The 17,661-nt window shown below is 39.0% G+C and overlaps 1 long non-coding RNA gene across 1 annotated transcript; it reads left to right on the forward strand.

Moving 5' to 3' along the window:
- Positions 1-171: 171 nt before the first annotated feature.
- Positions 172-4,499, forward strand: LOC113618244 (uncharacterized). Its single transcript, XR_003431948.1, has 3 exons — positions 172-364; positions 754-894; positions 3,904-4,499. It is a non-coding gene; the product is annotated as an uncharacterized LOC113618244 (long non-coding RNA).
- The last annotated feature ends 13,162 nt before the right edge of the window (positions 4,500-17,661 follow it).

Below are 17,661 nucleotides of genomic sequence, written 5' to 3' on the forward strand. Positions count from 1 at the left end.
GACGCGGAGCTCCGCGAAGTTCCTCCAACTCGGTCGGTGGCGGGCCGGTCGCCCAGCAGGGGGACCCCGGGGAGGGCCGGCCGCGGATTGGAGAGAAGTTGCAAGCTCTCTCCGCCTCCCGGCAGTGGGGTGGTGGTGGGAGGGAAGGAATGGTATGAGAGAGGTTCCACGCCCTGAAAGCTCCGCGGGTTCCCACCCCATCTCCTGTCACCTGGGCGCTGGGGCGAGGGCTTCCCAGCCCCAAGGAGCTTTTACAAGGAACACCAAACTAGAGGCCAAGGCTACAGGAAGGCCAAGTGCACTAGGAGGTAAAACAGAGCAGGCGCAAAATGAGCTGGAATTGGTTCCTACATTTAATATAACCGTAAGTGAAAGTTAACTTCATTGCAAGCGCGCACGTGCCAAGAATGCGACGCGGTTTTCCGTAAGCAATCTCCGCTTTAAGTTAACACCTTCATGGTATGACCCCCTTGCGGGACGTCAACCTCTTCTGGCTTTTTCAGCCCGGTTTCCATAGAGCAACAGACAGTGACAGTCGATTAAACCCATCCAGCTATTATTTAAAGGTTTATTTGCACGTGGTTTACAATCCTCTCGGAAATGAAAAGTTCGTTCCTAGGAATATAATTGTATTTCAATATAATGAGGTAAAGCAGAAAAGATTTATACTTATTTTATAAATAAGCAAACTCTCTGACCAAGTGTATCTCTCCCCCTATATATGACACAGAACAATCTCTTTTGTTTTCACAGAGACTGTCCTTTGAGGAGAAGTTAATCTAGATGTTAAACGTTCTGATGTTGTTAATGGACAGGCTTGCGTTCCCCCTAAAATTCACGTGTTGAAGCCAAACCCCCATTGAGACTGTATTTGGAGACAAAACCTATCAGAAGGTAATTAAGGTTAAATGAGGTCATAAAAATGGGGCCCTAATCTAGGACTGGTGTCTTTGAGGAAGAGACGCCACAGATCTGTCTGCTTTGGCACAGAGGAAAAGCCTTGTGACACCCAGTGAGAAGCCTCAGTCTACAAGCCAGGAAGAGAGGCCTCACCAGAAATTAACTCTGAGGGTACTTTGATCTTGGATTTTTAGCCTCCAAAACTGTGACAGAATAATTTCTGTGTTTAAGCCACCCAGCCTGTGGTATTTTGTTATGGCGGCCCTAGCAGACTAACGCAGATGTACAGTACTAATATATTGTTTGTATTGTTAATCTTTATATGAATGTGTATGTGGCTATGTATAACCACACAGACACACAAATATATAAATGCATATACGCTCACACATGCCCTCACTCATACACTCAAATATACAAACCATAGTAATTGGATAGGAACTCTTGGCTACTCACAGCAGCTCCTATTCACTCACTCATTCTTTTATCCACTGAAAATTAAAAAAAATATTTATTAAGAGCTTTCACAGTTTAGACTTTGTACTCTTTGTAATGGAGGAGTATTCCAATCAGTAAGAGACATACAAGTTTATTTAAAATGATTTTTACTGCCTTTTCACAAGTTGACAACCACTGGTCATACTCATCTTCTGTGTTCCAGATTCGTCTATTCTGTTTCTGTCTGGATGGCTCCACATAGATATTCATTAGGAACCTCAGTCGTAGTAGCACTAATATTTCCCCATAGCCCCAACCCGATCCTCCTCTTTTAATCCCCATTTCAGGTATTGAAACTCCCACCCTAGTTGCTGAGCTGGAAATCTGGGAATCATCTAACATCACAGTCCCCACATTTGGTCTTGGAGTCCATTTCATCCACACTTTTACCTTTCTAGTGACTCCACTCATCTCCTTATCTCTGCTGCTATGATCCTTAGTTCACTCAGCATCTCTCACCCAGAATCCCGCAAGAGGCACCTACCTGATTTCCAGGCCCCAAGTTCAACCCTCTTCTGATCCATTTTTCACGATTTGTCCTCCTATTCTTTTCCAGCCCAGCCCCTGCAAATCCAACAAAGTAATGATGCTTGACCCTCTTTTAAAAACAATTTCCCAGCAGCTCTCCACAGTCCACAGTCCCAACTCCTTAACATTCAAATTTTGGCCCCTACCTATGTCACCATCTCCTCCAACTGTCCATTCAGCCATTTGAATTGAGACCTCCCTTTCTAGGAAGAAGTGTGGTCGCTTAACACCACTAACTTCATCTTCAGATAATTTAATATATCTGTAACTGATTTTTTTTGTACAATTATGTGCTCAATATGTCTCCTCCACTAGACAATTGCTGAGACCATTTATATCTTGTACATCTAACATTTAAAAGGTGTTCAGGCTATATTTGTTGACTTAGAAAATAAAGGCAGAACTAGATCCAACATGTTCATACCCCAATTTCTGTATCTTCCCTGTGCCCTGTAGAGCCTCTATCTAGTATGCTGCAAATATTTACTGTATGACAAAGATGTAGTTCTCAGATCCTAGTAAGTCATGGACTCAAAAGTCTGGAGGTATTTGGCAAAATCTTTCTATAATGCAATATCTTTGTTTTGATACCTCCCTTCATTTCCACATTGCAGCGATGGAAGAAAATGAGAAAATGAAGATAAATTCTGCCCAGACAGAATTAGAATCTAGAAGAAGCATAGACAGAACAGAAGGAGAAAATAACCCGTCAAAGGGTGGAGTCTTTGTTTGCTCATTAATAAAAAGTAGGATCATTCCTGTTAAGGAGAGCTAATTTGGAGTTCTGATAGGAGAACAGACGTGCCTGGTAGATATTTAGGGTTTTAGAATAGAAAAGAATCACAAAGATCACCTAGTCTAAAACATCTTCTTTCAAAGGTAAGCAAACAAGTGGTCAGATTAAAATCTCCTAGGGAAATGGAGGCAGAACTAAAACCAAAGTGTCCAGGTCTCTGGACTCTTAGTTCAGTTCTTTATCACCCACAGTAATATTTATAAACAAACACATATGTAAATCTACATGCATGCATACATTATATGTGGGTGTGCATACGTGTACCTATTCGTGCATATCCATCTATGCATATAAGAAGAGGTTTTAGATGAGATTATCCTTTGGCGAACCTTGAGTTGTGGAAAAGGAGTGAGGGGAAATGTGGGCCGATTATATTTGACAATAGTGAGTCACCCACACCAGAGAATTTGATCTAACCACTGGTGTACTCATTTTCATATCTGTCATGCAGAGGTGGGTGTCACAATTACTTGGAATAACTCAGTGATGGGATGGAACTTGATAATTTGCACTTCTGAGCTCAAGTTCCTCAAAAATTACTCATTTACCTTCTTTTTCTTCTCTCAGTCTCCACCACTGATCTTCTGGTTGAGTGATGTGGAACTCAAGCCTACCCATCCAGTGTTTATCCTCCTACTCTTTTCTATCCCAGCCACCGTAGTTTTAATAGAATACTTAGATGACCTTAAATGTTCCCAACTCTTCTGAGTCAGAAGTTTACAGTCATTATATTTTTGGGCTCACCCACCAACTTTCCCAGAATATTTCCAAATTTTCCATCTGGAATTTAGTGGGGTGAACTCCCCAGGCCAGGTTTTTTTGTTTTTTTGTTTTTGTTTTTGTTTGTTTGTTTGTTTTTGCGGTACGCGGGCCTCTCACTGTTGTGGCCTCTCCCATTGTGGAGCACAGGCTCCAGACGCGCAGGCTCAGCGACCATGGCTCATGGGCCCAGCCGCTCTGCGGCATGTGGGATCTTCCCGGACCGGGACATGAACCTGTGTCCCCTGAGTCGGCAGATGGACTCTCAACCACTGCGCCACCAGGGAAGCCCCCCAGGCCAGTTTTATTTGGAGGGGTAACTTGAAGTAGGTTTTCCCAATATTTCTTGGGGTAAGATAGGGCAAAGAGGGGGGTAGCTTTTTGTTTTTGAGAGATGACAACCATGCTTGTCTTTAATTTAGGGTCTTAGTGTAAGAGAACACATGGAACCTGCAGTGCCTGTGTTGGACATCTCAGCATGTGTATCCAAACTCTCTTCCCAGGCCACCAAACAGCTGATTCTTGGCCAGCACTCTGGCCAGCTGATAACGCAGCCTGCTCTAGGAATTACCGCTCTGAGCAAGTGGACTTGGTTCATCTGCTCAGAAAATTCCCAAGTCTTGAGTACATACACATGGTTGTTGTAGGCAGAATAATGCCTATGAATATGTTTATCATAGAGCAAAAGAGAGTTAACATTGCAGATGGAATTAAGGCTACTAATGAGTAGATTTTAAGATAGAAAAATTATCCCCGATTATCTGGGTGAGCCCAGTGTATGTAATCGCAAGGGTCCTTTTAAGAGGGGAGACAGGAAGCAGAAGAGTCAGTGTCATATTGATGTGAAGTGAAAACGACTCTCCAGCCATCACTGACTTGGAAGATGGAAAGGAACCACAAGCCAAGAAGTACAGGCAGCCTCTAGAAGCTAGAAAACGCACGGAGTGGGCTCACCTAGAACCTCCAGAAGGAATGCAGCCCGGCCAACAAAACCATTTTGGACTTCAGACCTCCAAAACTGTAAGATAATAAATTTGCATCGCTTTAAATCATTGAGTTTGTGGTGAGTTGTAGCAGCAATAGGAAACGAATCAACAATTTAGTGGGGGAAGGGGTGCTAGAAGGGAGAACTTGGGTGAGCATGTCCCCCTTTGCCCTACAGATTCCTTGGAGGAGAGGCACAATAGGAGGAGAACCAGTGAGAGGTTCTCTGAAGCTCAGGGGCCAGGGAGGGACTCTGGCTGCCTGGATCTAAGAGTGGTTCTAATAATACTAATGGAATAGACGGAAAAACAGAAGGTGAAAACTCACATGCAAAGCAGTAAAACCACTTTTAGCAGTTGTCATTTAGGATCACCTGCCTTCAGTGGGCCCTCCTCAATGCCCAGCAACTTTATTGTGTTCCTCTGGCATGCTTACCCCCATCCTCTTGTGACTACTGTCTCCTGTCTTCTCCACCATTCTCAAATCCTGCAAAACCACTTTCTCTGCTTTCTACTTTTCTACTCACTCTTCCACCCGTATGCAATCAGATTTCTGCCTCATCACCCCACCAAAATGTATTAAGGTCACCAGTAATGGTCATGTTAACAAGTTCAGAGTCTGTCTTTAACTTCATCCTAACTGATGCTTTGTAAATTCTGACACTGTGGATTAATCCCTCCTTCAAATTACCTCTTCTCTTGACATCCTATCATGACGTCCCTCTTTGCTAATCTGTCTCCTTACACTTTGGCTACGCTTTCTCAGTTTCCTTTATCAAATCCCCCTCTACTTAAACTCTAAATATAGAGCTCCTTAGTCTTTTCCTGGGCCTTTTTCTCATCTTACTCCATCCTCTCATCCTAAGAGATCTCATCCATCTTCACATCACTTCTATATGCAAGTAACTTACAAAAATTAGCATCCAGCCCAGAGTCCAAGACTTACAGATTGGAGATATATCTTATATGAGGTCCTAAAGTTAATAAATAAAGCAAATGAAACCATGCATGGTCCAAATTATTATTGACAATTTCTTCAAAGCCCCACAATGAACTGGATCACATATACTGTGTCTCAGTAAGTGCGACACAGACAATTTAACCTCCAGCATTGAAAAGACTGCCTTTTCTTGGGTTGACAACCAGGTGAAAAATTGGTCCATGTTTCGGAGCCATATCTTTTTTTAAAATACACTAATCTTCAAATGCTAAAATCATACTCAAATTGGCAAGGTATATGCATAATGTAAGAGGGTCATGTGGGGATTTAGACTCAAGGAATAATAGATTCATATCTCCCATCTTACTCTTAACTCTGGGCTAGTTCTACTAAGTTTCAACACACTGGTGAAGACAATGCTTCTTTATCATAAATTCTCTCTTCCCCTCTCTTTCTTTTTCTCTCTTTCTCTCTGTTTCTCTTCTCTCTCTGCCTCTGCCAGCTTACCTCCACAGCCTCCTATCCATTTTCTCCTGTCCACTCTGCAAACTTGTTCCAGCACATGTCATGCATCCACTTGCTTCAGTCCAATGAACCCTCTTCCTCAGTCTTTGCATGCACTATTTACTTGGAAAATTCTTCCCCCTACTTGGTCTGTTTACTGTCTTAGGGCTCAGCTTAAACATGTTTCCTCAAAGACACTTTCAAATTTAAAGTACACCCCAATTCTGCCCCCACTACTCTCTCAAAAACATCCTGCCCACACCCCCTTCCTAGTATTTAACCTATCTTGAAATATAGGCTTTTTCTTAACCTTTTATTTCTGTCTCCTCATTATGATCCATGAAGGGATAAAGTATATATGTTTTATTCATACTCATTACTATATCATACTTATTCAATGAAGTAATGATTTTATGCTTTATTAAAGGATAATTTCCTTTTGGGTTCAACATGGTCACAGTTGTAGGGATAGGCTTTGTTTAAAGGTAGATGTTTCGCCGCCCAAAATGTAGGTTATAGACTTGTTAGGTGATTTCAAACATGTGTCTTATGAGAGGATGAAGAATAATGAAGGAGGGTAAAATGGATCCGGTGTTTATGATTTTTCTGTTTTCATGGGCAAGATGATGATAAAGGGAACTCACATTTTATGAGCATCTGCAATGGACCAGGCATTTACACTGATTCCTTTTCTCTCACTCATTTAATTTTCACAATAATCCCATGAAGTAGTTGGTATTACCATTTTAGATATGAAAAAGCTAAGGGTCAGAGAAATTAAATATTTTAAAGATCACCTAGCTGGTGAGTGGCTGAGCCAGGATTTGACCCCAGGTCTGATTCCAAAACACTTGTATTTTTTTAAAAAGTATTATTATACCATATATTATATAATAATTACTGAGCACTAAGTCTAATGAAATGGCCTACGTATATATTTAACTTCATGTGTTCGTGTGAAAGAGTTAAAAATATAGTTTCACCAAGAAATTGATAAGCCTCATAAAAATTTCTTAGATCAATTATTTGTCTAGTGGGTCAATTTAATTAAAATTTCCTGCTGAGCCTAAGTTTCTGGCTTTAAGAACTAGTTTGGAAAGAAGTGGATAGGGAGCTCCTGAAAATTCTCAAGTTCAGTGGAAAAACTGATTGCTAGGGATCACAGAAGTAGCTTCAAAATTTTCTCTTTGGGTAGAATTGAGAAGTTCTTTTCTCAAAAGTACTTCTATGTTTAATTTTTTCTCTTCTATTCGGTTCCTTTCATAATCTATTAAAAATTGAATAGCATCCGATTTGTGGTTAACAGAGGCAGGGGTTGTGGTAGGTGGGATTAGATGAAGGTGGTCAAAAGGTACAAACTCCCAGTTATAAGATAATTAAGTACTAGCAATGTAATGTACAACGTTCTAAAGATGATTGACACTGTTGTACAATATCTATGAAAGTTGTTAAGATAGTAAATCCTAAGAGGTCTTATCACAAGGAAAGCATTTTTTTCCAATTTCTTTAATGCCGTACCTATATGAGATCATGGATGTTCACTAAACCTACCGTGGTAATCCTTTCATGCTGTACGTAAGTCATATCATTACATTGTACACTTTAAACTTATACAGTTTTTTAATCATTTTTAAATTGAAGTATAGTTAATTTACAATGTTGTGCTAGTTTCAGGTGTACAGTAAAGTGATTCAGTTTTATATATATATATATATATATATATATATATATATATTCTTTTTTTACATTCATTACAAAACATTGAGTATGGTTCCCTGTGCTATACAGTAGGTCCTTTTTGTTGGTTACCTAATTTTATATATAGTAGTGTGTATATTTTAATCCCAAACTCCTAATTTATTCCTGCCCCCTCCCCTTTGGTAAACATAAGGTTGTTTCCTATGTCTTTGAGTCTATTTTTCACATATGAGTGATATCATATGATATTTGTCTTTCTCAGATATTTGTCTGACTTCACTTAATATGATTATCTCTAGGTCTATCCATGTGGCTGCAAATGGCATTATTTCATTCTTTTTTATGGCTGCATAATATTCCATTGTGTATATATACCACATCATTTTTTATCTATTCGTCTGTCGATAGACACTTAGGTTGCTACCACATCTTGGCTATTGCAAATAGTGCTGCTATGAATATTGGTGTGCATGTATCCTTTCAGATTAGCATTTTCTCTGGATATATGCCCAGGAATGGGATTGCAGAATCTATTTTTACTTTTTTAGGGAACATCCATAATGTTCTCCACAGTGGCTGCACTAATTTACATTCCCACCAACAGTGTAGGAGGGTTCCTTTTTCTCAAAACTTATACAGTTTTATGTCAATTATATTTCAATAAAACTGGAGAAAAAAATTGAATAGCTTTTGATATTACCAGAAATGTGGCCTTAGTTTCAGGAAACAGAGACTTTGAATGGAATAAGGTGGAGTGGCCAGAGTAGGCAGGTGGACAGGACAGCAAGCCGTGTAGAGGACAGTGATTAGGGAAGTTACCAGGTGGTTGAGTTCTTTACCAAGAGGGCAGGGGCTGGCTGTGCTGTGGGGTGACTAGTAAAATCAGAGTCAAAAGTGTCCTTCAGGGCTTCCCTGGTGGCGCAGTGGTTGACAGTCCACCTGCCGATGCAGGGGACACGGGTTCATGTCCCGGTCCGGGAAGATCCCACATGCCGTGGAGCGTCTGGGCCCGTGAGCCATGGCCGCTGAGCCTGCGTGTCCGGAGCCTGTGCTCCGCAATGGGAGAGGCCACAACAGTGAGAGGCCCGCGTACCGAAAAAAAAAAAAAAAAAAATGGGTCCTTCAGATACTCACATGAAGAATGAAAAGAGCACAAACCTTAGCTCCAGACAAAACTCTGAACTTCAGTGTTCTCATGTCTAAGTGGAGATAGTTATATTTATAAGGTTTCTGTGAGGATTAATAAATAATACACGTAAAGCTCATAGGGGAGAACCTGACCCATGCTGAACTTCAAAATGTTCATTTCCCTATCACAAACCTCCCTCAGCAAGTTGTGAAACAGACAAACTTCATACTGTATATGGAACAAGACCTATCATAAAATAACTAAATACTTTTAAAAAAACATAATTTGGGGGTCTTTTTAAGAGCTCTGTTCTAAAAACGCACAAGCCAAACATCCAGTCCTGTGAATTCAAGGACAGTCTAGGGCACACGACACGTGAGAGCTGTGCATGGCGCATGCCTGTTGTGTTTTGCATTATTCTATTCTCTTCAGCCTGGTGAGATTTAATGGGTAAGCTTATAAGAGTCAGCATGTTCTCCCTGCAGAATGTTTTAAAAACATTCATGCAAGAATTTCTTAGGCAGGGTTTTTTTACAGAGATATTATTTGTACTCTGATTCAAGACGCTATTTTTTTTCCTGATGATTTTCAACATCTAGTAACGTGCCACTTCTCTGTCTTATTTACTTCTCTTATGATGTGTTTAGGTCAGAGCACATGGTGCTCATTACAAGCTGAAGATCTCATGTAAAGACTCCGAGGATGAAGTTTCCTCTATTTACAATTTAATAAGGAGGCTAGTCTTAATCCTCCTAGTTTGATTTGTTTAATAAAAAGTGAGACTTTAAGTATCTCCAGTGGACCCAGCAGAGACATACAGCAAATAACATCACCTGCTTCACCAATTTCTCACTCATTGGAGGTTCATCGCAACTCTCTCTCTTAGTACCTCTGTTTACTATTAGAATATATTCCCGAAACAGTCAGCATGCTCTTTCTGTAGAGTCTGTTGAATTTTTTCTCCTCTAGTAATTTTGGCTGGAATTATAAGATTTTATAGTACTCTTTATTTATATATTTTATAAAGATTTAATAATAAAGGAATCCAAGTTGGGAAACAGTGAGATGAGATGAAGAGATACCAAGACACTTTTAGCCTGCATCAACAAATCAGCACAGAGTACGTACTTCACCGAGAAATAGGATCATTTGTTCTCGTGGAAGATAATGACAAACCATTAGTTCAATGTGTACTTTGAGTTGGTTGTTTGTTGCTTTGCTAGCTTTCCTGGTAGTAATGGCTGATCTGGGCTAATCTAACTACATTCTCTCTGTCAGCCTCTGACAAGTGGAATATATTCACATGACGTCTGGCCTGGTATGGGTGCAGCTCCGTCCTTGGAATGGAACAAAGCTAAATAGGCCAGGAGGGACTAAAGCCTTGATCTTGGCATCATTAGCACTGTGTTCTAACCCACCGGGCTAATAACCCACAGACAAAGACCAAATGGACTAATAAATCCCAGCAGCCAGCATAATCTGGTTTGAATTTGTTTCTCATTTTTAATACATTAGTTTTCTAATTTTATTTAAGTATTTTAGGGTAAATGAAGCCAAAGTCCCATGTTGCTATCAGTCAGAAGAGAGACGGCAGAGAGGAAACGCTGTGTCCCACCACTTCCCACAAACACTGGGCACAAAGGGACACTGTAGGCTGCACTCTCCCTTGGACAAGAGGTGTAAACCTGGAAGACTGAGGGCGAATCATGATTTTTATAGGTAATTTTTTCTTAATAAGCACAAAAGAGTCTTTGTATTTAAGGAAAACTTTTTGGACCACATTGAAGGCCAATAGCTTTTATGAAACAAAAAAATTACTCCTCTGTTTTGTTGCTTGTTTTTTGCCAGATTGTCATGCATTGTGTTTGTTCCATGTGTCCAAAGATATGCATACATCTTCAAGTCCTAAAAGTAATTTAGTTGCATCCCAGCTGCCCACTTCTTTCTTATTGTATAGATAGGTCACTGGAGAGGTTGTCTTCACATTATTGTCCCTGTGGCTACGGATGCCTGGAATATATTCAAAATCCCTCCTACTTCCAAGGCACACTATAAGCAGCACTTATTTTAGGAAGCATATCTTAACATTTGAAAATTCCTTTATACTATTAAAATTTGTGTTGCCTGCACCTTATATTTGGTGACTGGATTATATGCAATTATTATTGTTGTTCTTTATTTTGCTCTGATCATTTCAATGATCATAACTGCCTCCCTCATGAAAAGATTCAAAAGACAAATACCATGAGGGAAGAGGAAGAGTTAGATATTTCTTTGGTGGTTCGCACAGCACGAAAAGTGGGTACAGTGTAACCCTGCTTAGGTTAATTTGAATTGAATGACTGTTGCTGTGATCAGAGAATGTTGTGGATGGTCGATATATAAATGGTCTTGCTTTGGTCTCTTTAAACACCATATAGGAAGAACACAAATGCTAAGGACTTTTTATGTGACTATTAGAAAATATATCTTTCATTATTTTTAGCTTAATTTTCATATTTTCTTTAGAATAGTGTCAAAATGTTGGGTATGATGAGTAATACTTTTGAAAATACTTTTTTTTTCACTTTCTAAGGATTTTAACATAAGCAGTCTCTTTAGTATAGTAAAACTGTAGTACAACTGAGATTTCAGGAGATATATATCATCTCCAGTAACTATAAATTATAGTAGCTTATCCTTCATATGTTAGTGTCCAGAGAGACTGCAAAATCAACTCCATCCTGGCAGTATAGTTAGGGATAGACTTCCTGAAATTATCCAATTATAGCAGAAACCAAGATAAGGAAATTAAGTAACAGTAATATTAGCAATAATACTAATAATAACACCAGTAATAATCATAGTTAACCTTTATGTAGTGCCTGCTATGTGTCTGGCATGTCTTAAGCACTTTACATATAATTCATTAATCCTCACAATAGATTAGGAAATCAAGTGGTTAAGTAATCACCCAGGCAATCTGTCTCAAAGGGGTATTGAAGAAAGTTGACATGTAATTTTGGCAGTTCTGAATAATTTTATCCATTCTACCACAGGAAGCCACAGTCTCTTGTCTACAACTTTTTCTTATAGCTGAACAGACGACATTCATCTCTAATGCCTACAATGATATTCTGTGCTCTAGATAGCAGAGGTCTTCACCAGAGGGACAAAAGCATGAGTGATAACCTGTCCCTGTATATATCAACCTGGAATCTCGAGGAGATAGGGACACACACAAACCAACGAAAATAAAACAGTACCTCTGCTGCCTTAATACTTGTCCAGTTTTCTTACTTATAGTATCCAAACATAAATTTTATTCTTTCATAAAAGTGAATAAACTGAAATATTGGCATATCTGCTGCCAACTTTGTAGGATTAAATCTCATAAATTCTCAAGGACTGAACTGTTCGTTTATACTTTCTCTGGAAGCACACCATGTTCTTTATGGATAATAACAAATATTTTTAAAAATCTAAAAGTAATTTCAGAGCATTTGATAATCAGGTCATGACGTAATCAACTTCAGATATGCTACAAATATGAAGAACTTGATATGAACAGATGGGAGAGATAAAGCTATTCTTGGGCAATGTGAGATGCAATATTGAATATTAATTGTTACTTCCAGCTCAGGAAGTGTGCAAAACCTAGTCATTAACTACAGCATTGCTCCTCAAAGTGTAGTCTATGGTCCAGCAGGATCATTATCATCTGGGAGCTTGTTAGAAGGAGAAAACCTCAGGCCTCGGCCCAAACCTGCTGAATCTGAAACTGCACTGTGATAAGATCTTCAAGGTGATTTCTATGTGTGTTAAACATGAGAAGCACCAAACTGGAGTGTTTCTCTATGGCAGTTTATATATTACAAAATCATGTTCCAGACATTCACATCATTTCATATCCTCATTCTGCCTATGAGAAAGTTAGAATATGTACATGTTTTTTCATGATAAAACTGTTGCTAAGAGAGAAATTCTCCTGGGTCAAATACATAGAGAAGGTGACCTAAACCTAGATCTTCTAAATCCAAATCCAGTACCTTGTCCATTCACAACAAACCATCTATAGTTGTCAAAACACTTTTAAGTTGGGTCCTTAGAAATGCAAAAGTGTTGCCTGTATTTTGTTAAGACATAACATATTTCCTATTGTAACTCTGCCTTTGGTCCTCCTAAAGGCAGAAAAGGTAATAATAGTCAGATACCAGTAAATTCATTCACTTCAGGATTTTTTCAGCTTTTTCTGGATATGTTCAATGATTTCAGATTAAACTGGCCACTTTCGATTTTCTGCTTCTACTCCTGCCTGAAGTGATATTAGGCTATTGGGAGTGGGTTGGGATAAGGGACAGGGGAGCAGTGCATCTGCGGCACTATGCCATGCAGGGGAGCCCATGGCTGCCTGGACTTCTCAGTCCTGATACCCACTTAGCCATCTCTACTCATTCCCCTTGCTATGGCGACATTCCTGGAAGTCTGCCGCCTCTCAGCATGCCAGAGAGGGGGCAAGGGCCTGGGTATTCTATCTTTTCCAGTTGTACTTATGCCTGACTTCTGTTGCTCTTTCTCCCTTTTCTAGAACTGACTTTGAAGGTGAGGGTGGGAGGAGAGTGGACAGGGCACCCGAAACTTGCTCTCCTATGCCTTCACCAGTGTCTAATGTTCTAGCTTCTTCTACAACATTTCCCTGTTTCTTCTAGCCCAGAGAGTTCTTATTGAAGTCAGGAAAAACTTGATCTTCTAGTTTCTAGCTTTTTTCAAAGCTTAGAAGTCAAGAATTTGATATCTTTGTTGTCCAGTTTCTATAGCTGCTACTCCTCCTTGAGGCAATGCCTGCCTGAAGTCTCGTGCCCTAAAGGGAGGAGAGGTGACCAGGTAAAGTGGAATGAGGTAGGCCGGCATCCACTAATACTGAAAAATATTATCCTTCCTGGTGTCCCATAATTTCATGAAATAATGTGAAAGACTAGAGGCACTGGCCTTTCTAGAGTTTAACTCATGGGAAATTAGGCTCTTTCTAATCTGTTTGTCTGACAACATCTGAATATATTCAGATGGATTCAGTACTCAGTGATATGCTTTAAATGTTATCGACAACCTAAGGGATGTCCATAGGAAAATAATCAAAATGGTAAGGTAGCTGAGGATGATTTCATTTGAGACATGATTACAGAAACTATGATAATTTAGGCTAGAAAAAGTAGAGACCAAGGGGAAATAAGTACTTGAATGTCTATCATATCATGTGGAAAAGAACAAACTTTAGTTGTTGCTGTTGTTGTTGTTTTGTTTTGCTCCAAGGGAGGAATTGGAATCAATGAACTTAGTTTAAGAAATCAAATTTTAGTTCAAATTAAGTATGCCAGAGACAACACTGCCATTTTCATTATATCCCTAGATGGAACAATGTTACAGAAGAGCCCCAATTCTTGACACATTACTCGAAAGAGAAAGCCACTAGGAAGGTGAGCTTCCTAATCCATATTGAATGATGGTATGAGAAGAGAAATAAACTTTTTATTACATAATACCATTCACTACTATTTTGTGATTTTTATATCATCACAACATAATATAGTAAGGAAGCTTAACTAATACAGTAAGGAAGAACTTCCAAAGAAAGTTGTTCAGCAATGGACTGGATTTCCCATGCAGAAGAAATTTCCCATTGCCTATTATGGAAATTGGCAAGCAGTAAAAAGAACACATTTATTAATAAATGTATTCATAAGTTACCTATTCATTTATTAAACAATATATCCAATGAGCACATACCATGTGCCGGTTATTCTATTATGCACTAGAGAAAAAGTAGTAGGCAAGATCAGCATAACCTTTCAGCATTAGCTAGTAGTTTGTTTTTTGTTTTTTGTTTTGCGGTATGCGGGCCTCTCACTGTTGTGGCCTCTCCCGTTGCGGAGCGCAGGCTCCGGACGCGCAGGCTCAGGGGCCATGGCTCACGGGCCCAGCTGCTCTGCAGTATGTGGGATCTTCCCAGACCGGGGCACGAACCCGTGTCCCATGCATCGGCAGGCGGACTCTCAACCACTGCACCACCAGGGAAGCCCTAGCTAGTAGTTTTGATCACATGATTCTCGTGTTTGCTTCTAATTCTAAGGTTTTTAGTGTCAATTCAATAAATTAACTACAAACTGTATCCTACTGTACGATGTTCCTATAACATTTAGCCATCCTCAATTTTTCTACATACACGAGAATATATGTATATGTGCATTTTTCTGTTTATACAGATATGTTTTACACTTCTCATAATTCACCTAATGATTGTTAGGAATTGTGAAGAATCTGAGATTTTATCCAACTTGCAAGTTAACAAGTTAACTTGGATGCTAATAGAAGACAAAGAAGTCCTGCATCAGAAACAAAAGATATTTATTATTCACAGCATGGCTGTATCTAAAATAGCAGAATTTGCACTGAGTCCCCAATTCCTACAAGGAGGAATGACAAGACCTAGGTGACACATGCACATGAAATGGGTTGCAGAAAAGGAATCTCAAATTTAGGAAATGTCAGTCGTTCAGAACTGGCTGCAAGCAAACCTGCCCACACTTTGTCCCAAAGAGAGGCATTATTTTATTGTTTTTCTTTTTATGATGGATAACAAATGAACAGCTCTCTGCTCTAGGGGGATACACTATATCTTCCAAGGTTGTTCTCCATATAAACATCCCTGAAAAGATAATCAGGACAAAAGGATGTCAGTGCTTCTGCTGACAAGCCATGCAGAAACTCTAGAGGTCCATAGAAAATTGTCTTCCAATAAACATACCCACTAGATTACAAGCTGCCATGAACCAGAACTAAGCCCATCCTTTTTCATCACCATACCTTCAATAACTAGCAGAGTGCCTGGGGCACAGTAAAAGGAGCTAACACTTGTTGAGGTCTTATCATATAACAGGACTTTTTAAACATCGCACGTGTTAACTCAATCCCAGCAACTATAAGACAGTGACAAATATTACCTGCACTTTACATATGAGGAAACTGAAGCCAAAAGAGTTTAGCAACTCATCTAAGATCATATGGCTAGAAAGTGCATTTCTTAAGGAAGTAAACTGAGTGAATGGATGGAAAAATAACTTTGAAACAGAAAAGAAGCATCTGCAATGATATGTATCAAGCTATGTACCGGGTTGCAATTTTGAGTTTGAGTACAGTGCAGTTTGTCCCAGGCTTCACATGCTACTAAAACTCAACTAAAATCAGAGCCTAATGCATATTGTTATATATCTGTTGATTTCTGTAACTGCAATCTGCTCAGAGATTCTACACATAAGTCTGTGCTATAACATGTCTAATTGAAGGTTTATTGTCTAGATTTAATTTGCCTGACTTGGCCAAACTTCATGGTAAAAGACAATTTCTCTCTGAAAAACTAGGAGAATTTATTTTATACTTATTGTTCTTAGCAGTATGTTCATTGGCAGAACATTAAAAACAAGTAGAATTGCTGTTTTATTAACTGTGGAATAAATGTACAATGGAAAAACTAGCTCATGACTGAAACAGAGAGAAGTCATTTCTGTGCTATGTACTGTCCCTGGGTGTAGACAGGAATATAGCTACACAAAGTACATACCATATTATGTCTTGATTTTTTTTTTCAAAAAAAATGCAATCTGTCTTTTGTTAAATTTCTAATTTCCCTCTTCATAAAATTATCTCTTTTGCCCAGATTGTAAACATAAATTGATATGTACTGAGGTAGAAGGAGACTGAAAAACATGTATTACTGCATATAAATAGAATATATATGGAGAGCAAGGTGGGAGAAGAGAGGAAGAAGTTCAGAAAATCAGGAAAAATATGTACTCATAATTCCACACCCCAATATAAATCCATTGTTGCATTAATTTGTGTATTATCTTCCAATATTTACTTTAAATGATTCATCAATAAAGTCACACAACACATATTTATTGAGCACCTACTATGTGCCAGATACTGTTTAAGAGGCCTGGGATATAGGGGTGCCCAAAATGAAACAGACAAATATTCCTGCTGTATCATTCTAGAGATGGATTTTTAGGTAGTATATATCAAATTTTGAAAACTACTTTTTAAATATAAAAACATTTTCTCATGCTACTCTTTGGTTTTTATAACCAGCACTTTTAAGGACTGAATTCTCTTACCTGAATAGCTAATGATTTAAACTACTTTTCTGTGGTTGCTATATTTGTTGTTTTCATGTTTTGGCTGTTTAGCAAATAACCCCATAATGAACATCTCGACAGATTGATTTTTCCTCCATGTTTTATACAAGTATATTCTTTCAGCTTATATTTCCCGTGGACTTGTGCCACCTTTGGACACCATTCTGTCCTTGTTTTGTCCAAGAGTCTCATTCAACACACTGAATTTTCTGCCAGCAGAATCATCACTGAATGATTTCACAGGTCTCAAAGAGTGATGACCTCGCGATCTCCTTCATCCGTAACTGATAGTTGAAATATCGAGGTTAGAGTTCCATCTTTGTTCTCTTTTAAAATGTACATACCACTGCAATACTAATATCTTGCATATCTACAATCATCCACATCTTTATAAGAACAAATAAGAAAAGAGCAGACTTGATAAGGAGAAAAGAAGAAACCAGGAGGCCAGGGGTGACCACTGTACCCTATGCATAAATGAAGGCAAGTACATTTCCCTCTCTCTACATATGTTATTCCTTGTTTTATCATTACTGTGAAATACCTGGTATGGGATTATCTGACATTAAAGAATTCTGTCCAAGTGCAAGCATGTGTGTAGTTGGCTGGGTAGAGGTAGCAGGTTTGAATCTCGTTAGTACAACATTTTATTTGTCTGGAGTCAATAAATAGGAGTGATTTTTATACGTCATTAAACTGTTATAATGCCTAAGGGTAAGAAAAAGCTGGGGATGGGGTAGGTTCATAGATTGCTA

This window comes from Aethalodelphis obliquidens, unplaced genomic scaffold (assembly GCF_003676395.1).
Source record: "Aethalodelphis obliquidens isolate GAN/ISIS:26980383/991018 unplaced genomic scaffold, ASM367639v1 scaffold1, whole genome shotgun sequence".
Classification (NCBI taxonomy): domain Eukaryota; kingdom Metazoa; phylum Chordata; class Mammalia; order Artiodactyla; family Delphinidae; genus Aethalodelphis; species Aethalodelphis obliquidens.